Below are 16,462 nucleotides of genomic sequence, written 5' to 3' on the forward strand. Positions count from 1 at the left end.
TCTGTGATAACTCCAGCTGTGTCAAGTTGACACAAAGCTAGCCAGTACAAGAACTAACTTTTCAATAGTCTCTTTCCATTGGACAATACCAATTCTTTTTTTTTTTTTTTTTGGTTTTTTGAGACAGGATTTCTCTGTATAGCCCTGGCTGTCGTGGAACTCTTACACTTCCAGCGCTAATGAAGATAAGGCCAAATAGAGATGAAAACCACTTGAGCCTTCTACTTGTCCTATGTAGGTTTGAAGAAAATCTAGATATTGCAAAGCTCCTCGAGCAAGAACAACACACTTCTCCTCAGCAAGGGACACAATCCCCAAACTCTCACGAATCTTGGGGGAGTTGTAGTTAAACTGTAAATGCTAACTTCATGTCTATTTTTATGATTCAATTTCCCTTTTTTATGAGAGTATAAAACGTATTTTTAAAAATAAATAAATCTTTAATGGAAGTGTATGGTAGTTGACATGGGAAGTGTGTGAATCTGTCATATACAATGTAAGTACATATTTAAATATGCATATTATGAACATTTAAAGCAGCCATGGCTCAAGATAATGTTAAGCTTCTTATTTGAAACATTACTCTCTAAATATGAACCCACTAGCATCTTAAATACAGATTACATTACGTGTGTAGGCAAACACTGTAAAATATTTTAATCTAATGTTTGTTTTTGAATTTTATCTGTCTTTCAGAAAATATTATCCTACGTGCCAACTTTACCAAGAAAAAATCATAAAAATTCCTCATCTGTATTTTTTCCTCTTAATGTTAAAAAAAAAATAACCTATCACATAAATAGAAAATAGTTCCTCTCACATAATTTCTTTTCTGGACTCTCCTTCTTTCTATTTTTATGGCTTTAACGTTCTTTTTTTCTCTTATGAGTTAATCAAATGTATGTCAAAATTTTTAGACCCTCTGTCCCTCATCATTGCCCTAATACCAAGCCTGGCTCAACATCCTAATGGGAACAACCACTGAAATATTCTCCTGACAGCATGTGTTGGCCACTAGCATTGCCATCTGTACATTTACCCCAATGGATCAGCTTATGGTCCTCTTGGCATGATTTCTCCTTCATACCCAACCCTCTGGCTTTCTTCAGAAACTCAAGTGAGTGTTCCCTTCCTATCTTCCCTGTTCCTCTTTCCACTCATAGTGCTCATGTGCTCATAGTGAAGCTGTTAGGACAACTTCTCAGCATGATGATCTTTTGAGACAGCAATTCTAGTTCCTTACCACCCGATCTGCCATCATTTCTAAAACTACAACCAATATGTAATACAATCAAGCTCTCCCACTTTTTCCCACATAAGATTCTTCAGCGACTTCCCGTTACTCTTTACATGTAACCCCCATCTCGGGCCATGTTCTTTCACACTTACGTGCTCTGCCTGTCCTATGACATCTGGAAAGCACACAGCATCATGTGTTCTACCAGCAGTCCCTAAGCTTTTTTAGTTTCCTTTGCCTGACTGCTTTCTCCTTTGGCTTGTCAACGTCAGTGCCAGGAAAGTGTTTTCTGACTGGCAGCCACATTAAGTCATTCTCCTCTGTTTCCCACTGAGCCCTATTCCCATTGCACATGTCTGGTGTCAGCCTTCCTATGTAGAACACACGCTTCCTGGAGGAGGCAAGGAGGAGAGCTGTGCCTCCTTCTTTGTACAGACAATGGGTAGGTGGTGCCCATTGTTGAGTATGTACTGAAAAAAAAAATTTGGTGAGTGAATGTCCATTTCAAATCTTTGGAAAGACCTGAGACTGACCAATAAGCTTCCAGAAACAGGAAAAAGGGGGCCTACGTTCAGGGGTCTATATGACCACTGGTGGTAAAGGCAGGCAGGCAGGCTGTGTCCAAGACAAACTGCACTAAGCTAGTCCCCTTCTGCTTCTCTGTCCTCTGTGTTTGAACAAATGTCTAATTGTAGGGCCGTCTCACCTGCTCCTCTTCCAAGGTTTAATGTCTGTGATGAATCTGGGTTTGCCTTAGTACTGCTGAGAACATGTCAATGACCTCAGCTGAACCTGCAAAATGATTAATGTCATAGGAACCGAAAGAGGAGTTTAGAAAAAAAAAATCCTCTAAATAAACACGTTCATGCAAGATTCTGTTGCAGACCTTTGCTCCCTGGGAAATGTCCGGTGAGTCCAATGGTTGGAGTGTAGTAAACAACGTTAAAGGAGCACAGCCCTTGTTAAAGAAAATGCTGTTTCAGGCTAAAGTCCCAGAGATCATAAAAGATACATGATGTTATAAACAAACCGAACCAGACAGGCCTGTTCGGTGACTAACCACTGATTGAATTTTCCAGCACGCCTGGACTGTCTGAGAGAGCATTCACAAAAGGTCCACGTTAAATAGTAGGCTGTCGCTTTCTTCTCTCTCTCTCTCTTTTTTTCTTTTTTATGTTTCTACTGAGGACCAAGACCAGTTGAACATTTTCCTCCCTCTTTCAATTTTCTTCCATTTCTTCCTCTTAATGGTTGTTTGTGTTTTTGAATTTTTTATGATGTGTGAAGACTGGCAAACAGTTGCTATGATTGTCAAATGCCTTAAATCAAGAAGAGAAAAACGCAATAAAACAGTTTCCATGGAAACCCTCTGCAACTTAGTACCCCTGGATTATGAGCCGGCTCACATCCATGATCATTACTTGTTGACAGGCATAAATTGAGCCTAAAAGCATTAATTTTAGATAAAGCTGGGATGAAGGGCTAAGGTATAATGACGTTTCAATATTTCCCAGGCAGCAACAGCAAATGGACACCAATTGTGTCACCATTTAGATGACGTTAATAAAGTAAGCTAAGCGTTTTGGAGAAATTGTCAAGCTTTTCTCTGGGCGGCATAACAAATGTGTACTCCACTCTGGAAGCTGCAAGTAGCAGCACACGTGTGCTGGATGGAGTTAAAAGAAACCTAATGCCAGCAATTATACGGGATGGTAGCTGGGCACGTTAATGAACGAATAGCTCCAATATGAAAGTGGCTCTTTAAAATGTGGGTAGTAGAAACTCTCTTAGAACATAAATATGCAATATTTTAGGAGGTACAGTCCCTTCCTCTTTTTTTTTTTTTAATTTAGAGATTTTTAATTTGTGTGTGTGTGTGTGTGTGTATATGCACACATATATCTGGATATTGAAAGAGGCTAGAAGAAGGTGTTGGATCTCTTGGGGCTGGAATTAAAGGTAGCTGCTAACTCCCCAACATGAGTGCTAGTGCTAGCAACCACACTCCTGTCCTCTGTAGGAGCCTCAAATGTGAACTGCTGAGCCATCTCTTCAGCCCCCTCCCCTTTCCTTTTAAAAGCATAGATTCAATTAAAATGTGAACAACTCTGTGTTTCTTTACACATTCACACCCACATTCCCATCAGCAGCACTCGCACTATCCGCAGATATCTTAATGTTAAAAGAAGAAGAAGAAAAAGAAAAAAAAAACACAACAACACTGAATATAACTGCCTCCAGCTGGCTTCTGCAGTCCCCACTAACCAATGTTATCAACAATTGCAAGACAACACTTTTTTCAAAGCTGTGATGACTTCTAAATATAGCTTTATGGCAACCCATAAAATCTGAAAGGATTTAATATAATGTAATGTAGTTAAATTGGTCTTTTTTTTTTTTTTAAATCAAGATTTAGATTTTTTACCTCAGCGGTCGTTTCACTTGTCCGAAGACTTCTGAGCCCCCTTTCCATCCATCCATTTTTAAAGTGGGAGATTGGTTTCCAGGCCAGTGAGAGGGTTTAGCAGATAGAGAGAGAGACGCATGCAACCAAGCCTGATGGCCTGAGGTTTATGTCTGGGTGCTACATGGTAGACGGAGAAAACCGATTCCCACAAGCTGTCCTCAGGTATCTACGTTCATATCATGTCGTGGCCTACACACACACACACACACACACACACACACACACTGACACACATATACACACCCACACCCACACACACATACACAGCGACACACACACATACACACACACACACCGACACACATATACACACCCACACACACACACACATACACAGCGACACACACACATACACACACACACCGACACACATATACACACACACACCCACACACACATACACAGCGACACACACACACCGACACACACACACATATACACACCGACACACACACACCGACACACATATACACCCCCCCACACACACACACCGACACACCGACACACACACACACACACACCGACACACACACACACCGACACACATATACACACCCACACCCACACACACATACACACCGACACACACCCACACACACTGACACCCACACACACTGACACACACACACACCGACACACACACACCAACACACACACATATACACACCGACACACACACACACCAACACACACACACCGACACACACATATACACACCGACACATACACACACATATACACACCGACACACACACACATATACACACCAACACATACACACACACACACACACACACACACTACAATATAATAAATAGGAAAAAGAGACGGGTTGTTGCAAGTCTCCTGTACTTGGAGGTGAAAGGAAGTTGATTAAGAGTTTAAGACTACTTTTAGGGTGTTTATTCACTTTGTGGCCTGGGGTATATGAGACCCTGTCATAAAACAGAATGTGTCAGATACAGACAAGGGGAGAAAGAGAAGGAGGCAGAGTGAGAGGTTGCTTTCCTTTCTTTTCCTTTCCTTTCCTTTCCTTTCCTTTCCTTTCCTTTCCTTTCCTTTCCTTTCCTTTCCTTTCCTTTCCTTTCCTTTCCTTTCCTTTCCCTTTCCCTTNCCTTTCCTTTCCTTTCCTTTCCTTTCCTTTCCTTTCCTTTCCTTTCCTTTCCTTTCCTTTCCTTTCCCTTTCCCTTTCCCTTTCCCTTTCCCTTCTTTCCCTTTCCCTTTCCCTTTCCCTTTCCCTTTCCCTTTCCCTTTCCCTTTCTTTTCTTTTCTTTTCTTTTCTTTTCTTTTCTTTTCTTTTCTTTTCTTTTCTTTTCTTTTCTCTTCTTCTTTTTTTTTTTTTTGAGACAGGGTTTCTTTGTTTAGCCTCAAACTCAGAAATCTGCCTGCCTCTGCCTCCCAAGTGCTGGGATTAAAAGCATGCGCCACCACTGCCCAGCAAGGTTGCTTCTCTTTAAAGTGTGTTTTTCATTATTTCATGGCTCATATTCAGAGGGAGGAACCATTATGCCTCAGTTTTCTATCTCCATAAAAGGCTGTTAGAGCTAGCACTTATTGAGATGGAGGTACATCAGTGGCTTTGAACAATACTTCATGCAAACTAAGTCCTTTTGAGTAATGGCTACTGTTACCACCAACAGCATCTTTACCTCTCCATCACTACCGCTGTTACCACCCCCATCATCTGTAGTGAGAATTTTGGTATCTTTAAAAACCTAGTTATGTTACATGAATATATTTTTGTTTTAATAGCAGGTGTGGGATATGGAGCTGTTTCATATTGTCCACACAGGCTATGATGGTCTTGTGTTGTAGAAGGGGTATATGAGTTTTGTCAGCTGCAGATAGTTTATGTTTGGAATCCTGGGGACTCTAGAGAGGGTATAAATGTGAGAGGCCCGAGAGGGTCTGTGGCAGCTGCTGCTCTGCCTGGTGCTGATTCCTGCTGCTTTGCCATTGCTGGATTGCAGTTTTGCTGTCTTGTTGGACTGCTGGTTGGAGATGCCCTGACAATGGAGATTGGATTTGCCTAAAAGAACTTAACAACCCTAAATCATTAACATCAGCAAGAGGTAGTCTAAAGGTATGTATGGTCCATTTCCTTTCTAATCTTTGTTGTTTTTCTCCTACCTCTCATAGTGAGGGTTGTGTGGGAACAGGATGGAGAATGGGAGGTGAGAGGTGACAAGTCACGGGATGGATCCTAGGAAATCTGACTCCACAGACCAGCCTCAGGGTATAGATCTGAGTTTATTGTCACACCTATAGTGTTGGAACCAATCTCAAGCCCCTAAATCCTTGGCCAATCATATATCTCCACATTGTGCTCCAAAGAAAGCCCTGCCTAATGAGGTAACTCTGAAGGAGTGGGGGGAATGATGTCACCTGTGAGGACTTCTGTGAAAATGGGGGAAGCAGCTACCACCCTGGCCTCAACAGTGTGCTGGGAGCCAATTTTGATCAGGACTCTTCAAGGAGTACCAGGGGCTGGTGGTGCCTCGTTCTCCATTGTGGCTCCTCGTTCACCAATCCCAATTTTTTCCTTCACAAGGGTGACTTCCACATCCCCCACAGAGTTGGAAAGGATTGGAGTGAAATTAGGGTTGGAAGGGTGGTAGGTAATAGAACCCAACGAAGTAGCCAATAAAAGGACGCCTATAATTATCACCAATACCACAATCATCACCATTATCTCCAGCACCATTGCCATTACTACCCCACCATCACCACTAACATCACCAATACCACCATCATCAATACCATCACTACCACCATCAACACCGTCTCCATCACTACCTCCACCATCACAACTGCCATTACCAACACCACCAGCATTGTACCCTGTGTCTGTCTACCACTGTGTTTCAGGTCTATGTGTGCCTAGAAATGTTTGCTAAATTGAATGTCTAGTGCTAATGGATGTTAAGAGTGGTTTTAGTAACTAGCTTTGTTAGAATATTTGAGATTTTTCAGGAAATCTGGTTTTTGCTGTCTTCCTTCACTTGCTCTATATCCTCGGATTCACAAAGCACTTGGTAAGTGTTTCATGCAGGAATGCTATCTCTTAGTGTTTCCTATTTCCAGAATTAAACCCTGAGGAACACTGCAGGGCCTCTGAACCAATGGCAGTACTGATGTGTTTGCCTGTCAGAGCCTCCATTGAGGCTCAGAAAATGATCTCTGAAAACTGACCTCTCTCAACCTCAAAAGAAGAGCAGCAAATGCAGGCAATGACTTCCTCCGAAGTTCTTTTCTGGGCCTCTGAGGACAGATCTTCCTGGAGACAGTCAGTTGCTGCGACTCCCTTCCCAAGGTAGTTCATTAGCAGAGGAGATGGATGTGTGTATCTTAAAGACACGTGGAGTGGAGTTGATGCTACACCTAGAGCCTAGAGAAATTTACCCCAGGCTTTACCATCTTTCTTCAGGTCCACGGGGCTCCCTAACCTCACATATTCTGCCACTGCCCTCACTCACATCTCCTTTCACCCTCAGAAGGTAAGAAAGCTTCTCTCTTTCAGTTCCTCTGTGTGTGCTACTTTTCACACTATCCCGTAATAAACATGAAGCTCTTCTCCCCTGCTATGTTATTTCAGCAGATCCAGTTACTGACACATCAGTAGAGGGAAAGATGGTTCTTTGCTCTCTATATCCCGAGTTCCCTATGTGTTCTAGCTTCAGTGTCCAGACCTGCTTCCTGGTCTTTGGATTCTACTCGGGCATAGGAAATGGTTACTCTCTGAGGACTCTGGGCAGATCCCTTCAGTTCTCTAAAGACAATACAAGACAGGAAGTCATCTCCACTCTGTAACTTCAGTTTCTGTGCTTTCTTACCACTTGGCTACCAATCTCCCTTCATTATTTAAACATTGAGCATGACTTTGGATCACAGTTTTATCCCTACCTGTTATTGTTTGATTGTGTGCGTGCATGTGCGTGTGTGTGTGTGTGTGTGTGTGTGTGTGTGTGTGTGTGTTGTCTGCATGTATCTAAGTGCACCATGGGTACCCGGTGCCCACGGAGGCCAGAAGAGGATGTTGGATATCCTAGAACTGTACTTATTGATAGTTATGAACCCTGATATGGGTGCTGGAAACCAACCATGGGTCCTCTACAAGAGCACTCAAGTGCGTTTAATTTCTGAGCCATCTCTACCGCCCATTTGGTTGATTTTTGAGGCAGAGTCTTCCTGAATTGCCCAAGTTGACCTTGAATTCTTGATCTCTCTGTCTCCTCCTGAGCTGGCTGGCTCCAGGGAGCCTAGTTTAACTTACTGTCTTTCTATTTATAATTTGTTTTAAAACAAGACATTTGTGTTGTTTACTATTTCCATACTACAGAGAAGATATCTAATATCTCAGAGAGAGCTAAATTAAACTGCCCTGAATTTTTTATTTTTATATGACAACTACACTCAAATATCAGCTACCATAGAATGGCCAGACATTGTGATGATGTCATATTCCCTGTTTGAATGGTACTTTAGAGAAAGAATCAGGGGAAGTCAATTTGCAATGTCTTTATGAAATTTGGAAACAGCTCCACCATCATTATGAAAAGAATCAGCAGGGTTTGAAATACAGATCTGTGGACAAGTGAGGAGAAGGCAAAACCCCTTTGCCTTCTTGCCCTACCGGAGAGTAGTTAGCAGCTCCTACAGGGACCCATGATCTCAACAGCTTTAGATCACATCGTGCAGAGCCACCCCCACACAAAGGAAATGAAAGGGGGCTTCCCCATGCCATGTCATGAAGACAGAAATCATGGACATTCAGAACATGTCCACCTCTCTACTTATCTCAGCTTTGTCGAGATAAGCCCTTTATTGCGCTGTTCTAAGGCTTTATAGAAGAGGTAATTTACATGACAGTAATTACGTTGCTATATTTAGAAATGTGTTCTTTGCTCATTCTGCCGACTTGCATTTACTTAAACATTCACTGGGCTTTTGAAAACTCAGAATATGTTATTTTGGCATTTTGATGAAACACAATGTTGGTATATCTTCTATATCTCGGAGCTTCTGGGAAAGGCTAGAAGAATATTAACTCCAAAGTTCCTTTGTAAAATAATGTTGTTTAGAGAAAAAAAAATGCCTGCGTTAACTTGACATAAGCTAGAGTTATCTGAAAGGAGGGAACCTCAATTAGGAAGTTGCCTCCCTAAGATCCAACTGTGAGGCATTTTCTTAATTAGTTATTGATGGGGAAAGGCCCAGCCCACTGTGGGTGGTGCCATCCCTGAGCAGGTGGTCCTGGGTTCTATAAAAAAGCAGATTGAGTAAGTCATAGGAAGCAAGCAAGTAAGTACCACCCCTTCATGTCCTCTGCATCACCTCCTACTTCCAGGTTTCTTCCCTACTGGAGTTCCTGTCCCGACTTTCTTCAACAATGAACAGCAATATGTAAATTTAAACTGAACCTTCCCCCCACACACACAACAACTTGCTGTTTGGTCATGGTATTTCATTATAGTTTTAGAAACCCGAAGACAATGCCTTTTTCTGTTATTTATCTTAGTATAGACTATCACAATGTACCCTGGCTGGCCTGTGACTCAATGTGTAGACCAGGCTGTCCTTGAACTCACAGAGATCCACTTGCCTCTGCCTTTCTAGTGCTGGGATCAAGCATGTGCACCACCACACCCAATTACCACTAGAAAAATTTTAGACGCTAAAAGGCAGAGTACACAACTTTACTTATATATTTAACAGAACATGGGAGCTTGTAAGAACATGAAGACCCAAAGAAAGAGATAGCTCTGAGTATTTTAGCTCTGGTTTTGATGAAGATGTGGGTAGCTCTTGAGAAATATGGATAGATCACAAACTACAATTTAATGATAATAAGAAACTGAGTCACTAGATCCATTCCTTGAGATTCTTCTCTAAGAATCTAAAGCTCTGAAATAAGGTTTCTTTCTTTGGGGCTCAGGGGGTGCTTCCCAGCTGATGTCTTGGGGCCTACTTCAGAAGGTCAGAAAATCTTCCTCAGGCTTTGTAACCATCTTTAGAGAAGGAATGGAGAAAGTGAGAGAGATCTTCCTTTTCTGGAGCTTACTCAACTCTCTCTACTTTCAAATAGTCAACATACCATAGTTCTTTATTTTGGTGTAGCACATCCTGAATCCCATCCATGTCTCATTAGAGGGGAGCTTTTATGGATCTATTGGTTTTTCTCTTTTTAAATGAATGAATGAATGAATGAATGAATGAATGAATTGATCCACTTTATAACCCAATATCAGCCTTTCCTCTCTTCCCAGTACTTACCCCCAAACATAGGTCCTCCCCCCATTCCACCTTTCCCTTCTCAAAAGGGAAGCCCCCTTCTGGGTGCCTACCCACCACCCTTCGTTTTCCTCTTAACATATTTTTATTACTATTGTTTTCTTTTGGATGTGGTATCTACCTATCACATGTTTTGTTTGTTTGTTTGTTTACTTGTTTTTTTTTAAATATGAGATTGCCAGTCACAGTTTAAAGAACTGGATAACTGTACTAAACTAGTTATAATACCACTAAGGGAGAGCTTGAGGAAGGAGGAGGACAAGTTTGAGGTCAACTGGGACTACACAAAGATAGCCTGCCAGAAAGAAAGAAAGAAAGAAAGAAAGAAAGAAAGAAAGAAAGAAAGAAAGAAAGAAAGAAAGAAAGAAAGAAAGAAAGAAAGGGGAAGGGAAGGGAAGGGAAGGAAAGGAAAGGAAGGAAGGAAGGAAGGAAGGAAGGAAGGAAGGAAGGAAGGAAGGAAAGGAAGGAAGAAAGGAGAAAAGAAAGAAGAAAAGAGAAAAGCAACCTGATGATGCTTTTTCTTAATGCAGTTTTCTTAATCCCAGAGGTTCAAACAATAAAAAGGAAAAGGCATTTTCCTCGAGTTTCTAAAACTATAATGAAATACCACGGCCAAACAGCAAGTTGGGGAGAAAAGGGATCAGTTTAAACTTACATATTGCTGTTCATCACTGAAGAAAGTCGGGACAGGAACTCCAGTAGGGAAGGCATTTATCTCAAACTTTGACTTAGTGCAGGCCTCACTCACATTTATTTCATGGCGCAAGTTTGTTTAACCTTTGGACTTAGCAAACACAGCAAGTGAGGCCCACCGGAAGTTGACAGGGCCATCTGTGCTGTGTCTCTAGACAAGCATGGTGCTTTTCTTCCTCTTCTGATATGCCAAGTCTCAAGGATTTAGTAGAGATAACAGTGTCCCTCTTTTGTGTTGATATATTTCAGTGTAGGCGTCACGTGTAGAAGGGATAACACACACACACACTCCCCTGTATTGTCTGTCACTTGTGTCACAGTCAAAGTTTCTACAACCAAAGCAGATTAAGTAAAAGCCTAAGGTGACTGAGTCTCTACATACAAACATATTTAATGTCTTTCAAAGGCCTTCAGAAGGAAATGAAGTAGGTTAACTTGTATAGTCTTGTGCTGAGACTTAAAGAAGGATGTGTTGTGGTGTCAAAATAAGATTGGAAGATGAAAGGGTGATGTTAACTGGTCACAGACAGGCCTATTGTTTTGGTTTGAATGTGCAGTGCCCCCAAAAGATAGTGTGGTCAAACATTTGGTCACCAGCTGGCGGCCCAGTTTGGGGAGGTTGTGGAAATTTCAGGAATTGAAGCTTCGCTGGAGGAAGTGGGTCACTAAAGCGGGCCTTGGGGCTTTACAAGACTGGCCCCACTTTCCTGTTGACATGAGTGTGGCTGTCATGTGACCTGCCAGCCTCTTGCCCCTGCTACCATTGTCTTTCCTGCTGCTGTGACTTTTCAGGTACAAAAGATTGTATCCTTCTATGCCAGAAGCCAAAAGAAAGCCCTTGGTCCCTTCAGTTGCTTTTGTTAGGGTATTTTATTACAGCAGCGGTAACCCAGACACTTGTTAGCTTGGATTGCTATAGTCTCTATAGTTGAGGATGCTCCTTGCACCAAGGTAGCAGAGCAGATCCTCTCATGTAGAGGAATCCTTCATAGGTTTTCTGACTTGGTTCAGAAGAGAGATGTTTCAATTCCATTTCCTTTGGCTTCAAATGTTTAGTATGCCAAGGTGTCATGTTTCAAGTTAGAGTGTCAGTGATCCCATAAGGCCTTTTCCATTCCAAAAGAAAGGAAGTCGGGCTTCCCTGGGAATTCCTTGCTGCAGTGGGAGTCTGCATCTCTGCATTCCTTGGCCCTTCAGCCTGGGTAGCTGGTCTTTCCTTTCCTTAGAGCCATTTTACATCTCTGTAGGTAATTTATAGACACGCAGATCTTCTCTGTCCCGTAAAGATTTAATTGACTTCACACTTCGATCACTTATGGGGGAGGGGGGAGAGAAGAAACCCAGTGTTTTGTTCCTCTCCATCTGTATTTCAACCTCCTGTCTTTACATGTATCATTTTCGATTTTCTTGAAGAGATGACAGTATCTCCTGGGCTCGTCTTTGACTAATGACCAGGAGCAAACCTTGAACATGTGTTCATTTTTATATCTGTAGGAAGGTCATGATTTTACTCTTCTTTTGAAAATGGTCTTTTAATACCTTTATCCGTAGCCTTTAACAACATTGTTGTTACCATCATGGTAATTCTTTGTTTTTAAGTAGGGCAGTAGTAACATTTCCTGAATTTGATAGTTGACAAGGGTTACCATTTTTGTATTCACAGCAGGCTATAACACAAGTGTCAGAATGTTCCTGAAAATCTGGAATATGTGATTGCAAAATAGTGTTTTTCACAGACCTATAAAGACAGAAAATGCCTGAAATTTGTCTGTTCTCCACCCATTGCAATACGGAGGCCAATCAAAGATGAGAGAAATGTAGAATATTTTAAAGTTTGCAGATTCTGATTTGGATGAGATGGAGAGGGGAGGCAGTGGCAGGAATGACCTCCTTGACTACGTAGAGTTCCTGGCCAGTCTGTACACGACACATCCATTGAACACAAGAACTCACTGTAGCTTGGGTGACCTATCCAAGACAAGGTTAGGCCTATCCCTAATTCATCATGCAGGGGAGAGGAACTCAGGAAACTCAAGAAATCATTAAAGGAGTACAGGCAGGTAATAGGGGCTGGGAGAGGAGGTACCATGGTCTTCAAAGGTCTAAGCATGGATCAATTGTTCTATTTCAGTAACTCACCCCCATTCATACTTCTGGGGGGCAGCTATCCTTACACTCAGCACGAACAAACCAACATAAAAGTAGGAAATAATTCTAGTATATCCATGTATGAGATTGTAGAAAAAGAAAAAAAGTTTAATCAGCCTTCTCTAGACCATGTGCCTGAGTGGCCTTGGCAGTGAGATTCTCAGAAGGCGCTGAGCAGAGGCAGAAACCTCATTCAGGACTTTCCACCTCTAGGATTATGAGCAAAATACATATTTCCTTCTATATTACACAGTCTTGACTATTCTATATAGCAATAGAAAAGACTAAGACATAACAGTTCAAGCCCGAGTAATTCAGGTGTCAAAGTCTAAAATGCGCAATACATTCGTTCCTCCTTTGAGGGGCTGGACAGACTGACGCAGTGGTGAAAAGCACTTGCTGCTCTTCCAAAGAACCTGAGTTCAATTCCCAGCACCTGCATGGCAGTTTGCAACTGTCTGTAGCTCTGGTTATAGGGGACCTAATACATACCCATACACATAAGCAGAATGCCAATGTTTATAAAATAAAAGAAATCATTAAAAAAAGTTGACAGCAAAATTTACACCTTTGAAAGAGGAGGTTACAAGACAAACCTAAAAATTCTCAGACTTACCCAGTACCATGCTCTCTTGGATACAAAATGGGGCAATAAAAAGAATGGCACAATTTATGCATCTGATTGGTATCCTTAATGCATAGGTACTTCATATAGTCATTTATATTTCTCACAATGCCTAAGCCCATAATAAATACTTAATAACTTCTTATTGAATAGACTTGATTGGAGCTAAATTAGTTATGCAAATGAACCTCAGCTGATTTTAAACAAAGCTTCTTTTGACTGTAGCACTTGAAGGGAGTGTGCTGCTTCCGTGACTAGTTGTAGCCTAACCTTTATTCCAACCACAAATTCTAAAAATAGTCCAGGCAGGTGAGTAGTGAATAATTTAGAATCTAGAGCAATTGTGGAAAAAGAAATCACTCCATGTCCTGATTTGCATAGGAGTTTCACCATAAGGGCCTCTGCGAAAGACTGTCCATGTCCGCAAATCAGTGGGCGTACTTTACGATAAGTAGCTTCTTTTTTTTTCCCCCAACAAATATTTCCAGGTCAGAATTCAGCTCAGGGCCCTGAGGTAGGGCAGTCTTGGCGCACTGAGAGCCCTTGAGGTGTGTGCTAACAATATTTTGATATACCAGGCTTCTCCTCCCCCCCAAGCTGTTTCCTTCACTGCCTGAGCTGTTTGGTCTTGTCTCAAGTGCTTGCTGCTGAAGCTTTTTCTGGCAGACTGCCCAGGGAGCAGGCTCGCTCTAGATTCTGCCTCTCTCCAGGAGTTGCCTGCTCTCCGTATAATGGGCAACACTGCAAGCCGGCAAGGCGTTTTGGGTCGACAAGGTCAAAGTGCCTTTCATTCTTGCAATAATCAACCAGTGTAGCTTTTCCCCAGACCTGGAGAGAGAGAAGATAGGAGTCAAAAGAGCAATTACATTTCATAGTAACTCCAGGCTTGGACCACAAGATGCAAAAGAAAAAGTGGATCCTAGCCTCATTTTTACCTGGTCCCCTTCTGATCATCTTTGTGACTGACACAGCTCTGAGGCCATAGCCAGTTTCAGCTTGATGACGTGAGAAAAACATTTTCTGCCTGCAGATGAGACCCTTCTTAGACATTTAGCTCTGTCAGCATATTGCAAAAGAATGCAAATGAGCTGCAGGATCTATAACCAGAGACAGTAAGCAAAGGCCATTAATTATGTTTTTAAAAAAATGTTAACCCTAGCAGACTGTATAACAAGCAATTGTGCTAATTTCAATCTGTAATCAGTCCCTACATTAGCATAACTTTATTTATTTATCATTAAGGCAACAATTTAGAGAATATAATTTGGTTGGAAATGTCAGTAATTTTGCAGTGGCAGATTGCTGTTACACAGCTACCTCTGTTTGACCTTACAGCTGCCAGGACTAATTACTTTAATTGCATTAATTGCACTGACCATTCTGGTGGTTAATGTAGTTGCTGTTACTCTTTCACCGTTGAGCAAATCAGCCTGGCTGCATTCTTAGCAAACTGGGCCAATACACTCCTGTAAAAGGTCTCTGCGGATTCTTTTTGTGTTTGAGAGCCTAGATGAGTCACTATTTCATCACCGCCTCTCACTGGCAGCATGGATTTTAAAGAAATCTTCTGGAAGCTAAAAACCATCCCCCAAGCCATCCCAAACCCAAACAACAACAATCACACACACACACAGACTTACATACACCTATATACATATACACACAAGCACACACATATATACATACCCACATGCACATATATATATATACACACATACATGTGCACACATGAACATACATGCACACACATACATTTATACATATGCACACATACACACACATACACACACACAACTGCTATAGTTTTAACAGACTCTCATTGCAAGTTAACTGAAGTACAGTCAGCTCACCAATAACACGTGTTTTAAGAAAGGCTCACAGTGGTTTTGGTAGTAAATTAAAAAACTCTTTCATCAAACATTTTGGATGAAGGCTCATTGAAAGCTCCACGCAGTGGTCTGGACCTTATAAACTAAACAGGTAGTTTTCCCCAGGATTAGACGCAAACAGAGATTTAAATATATGGCCTTGGTTGATTGAAGGCCCACGGTTCTGTGAATCTATAAAACAGATACTTTCTCCTGCCAAGAGGTGATCCTCAGGACATTTGATAAATGATTTACTAGAAGGAACATATCAAAGTCCGCGTGAAGTTATTGAGTCTGTAAGTAAGTAAGCTGGATCACTAATGCTTGTCCAAAGCAGCTAACAACTGCTGTTTCCCTGACCACCGGACCTCTGGCTACACACCAGGCACTCCTGATTTCTTTTCAATTTTAGATTGCTTTTGCCCTACTAGGGAATCAAACCTAGAGCCTTGTCCACACAAGGCAACCACTCTAGCACTGAGCTATGTCCCCAAAGTTGCGTCATTTAATAACTTGAATTGCAGAAACACAGTTTGATATGCGATAACATATGTGTTAGGCTTCAAGCCTGGGATAAATGGCTGAGGTGCCTGTTTAACATACCTAAACAAATGCTGGCCACCAGGTTCTCCCTGCTTCCTTCAGCCCCAGCTTGTTACAGGGTTCTTCTGGCTGCCATACCCCACACACTGCCCTCAGCTGTCCAGCTCAGAGGGCTGGGCTGCATTTCCCGATATAATCCAAACTATTTGGTTACCTGCTATTTTTCTGTGTTTGGGCCTCTTGGATGTTGTTCCTGGTTCCATTCTTTCCTCTCACCTTCCCTCCTTGCTCTCCCACATGGCTCAGATTCATGATCACTCTGGACTCTCTAAGATGTCCCTGCCTTTGGCTATGCTCTCTCAAATATCTGCAATAAACTTCCTCTTCCACCACACCTAGGAGGAGTCCTTTTCTTTTTCTTTCTTTCTTTCTTTCTTTCTTTCTTTCTTTCTTTCTTTCTTTCTTTCTTTCTTTCTTTCTCTCTTTCTCTCTCTCTCTCTCTCTCTCTCTCTCATTTATTTGGTCTTGAAACCCAGGACCAGTCACGTCCTTTCTTTTCTTTTTATTTTTATTTTCATTCAATATGCTTA

This window comes from Mus pahari, chromosome 15 (genome assembly GCF_900095145.1).
Source record: "Mus pahari chromosome 15, PAHARI_EIJ_v1.1, whole genome shotgun sequence".
In the NCBI taxonomy this organism is placed as follows: domain Eukaryota; kingdom Metazoa; phylum Chordata; class Mammalia; order Rodentia; family Muridae; genus Mus; species Mus pahari.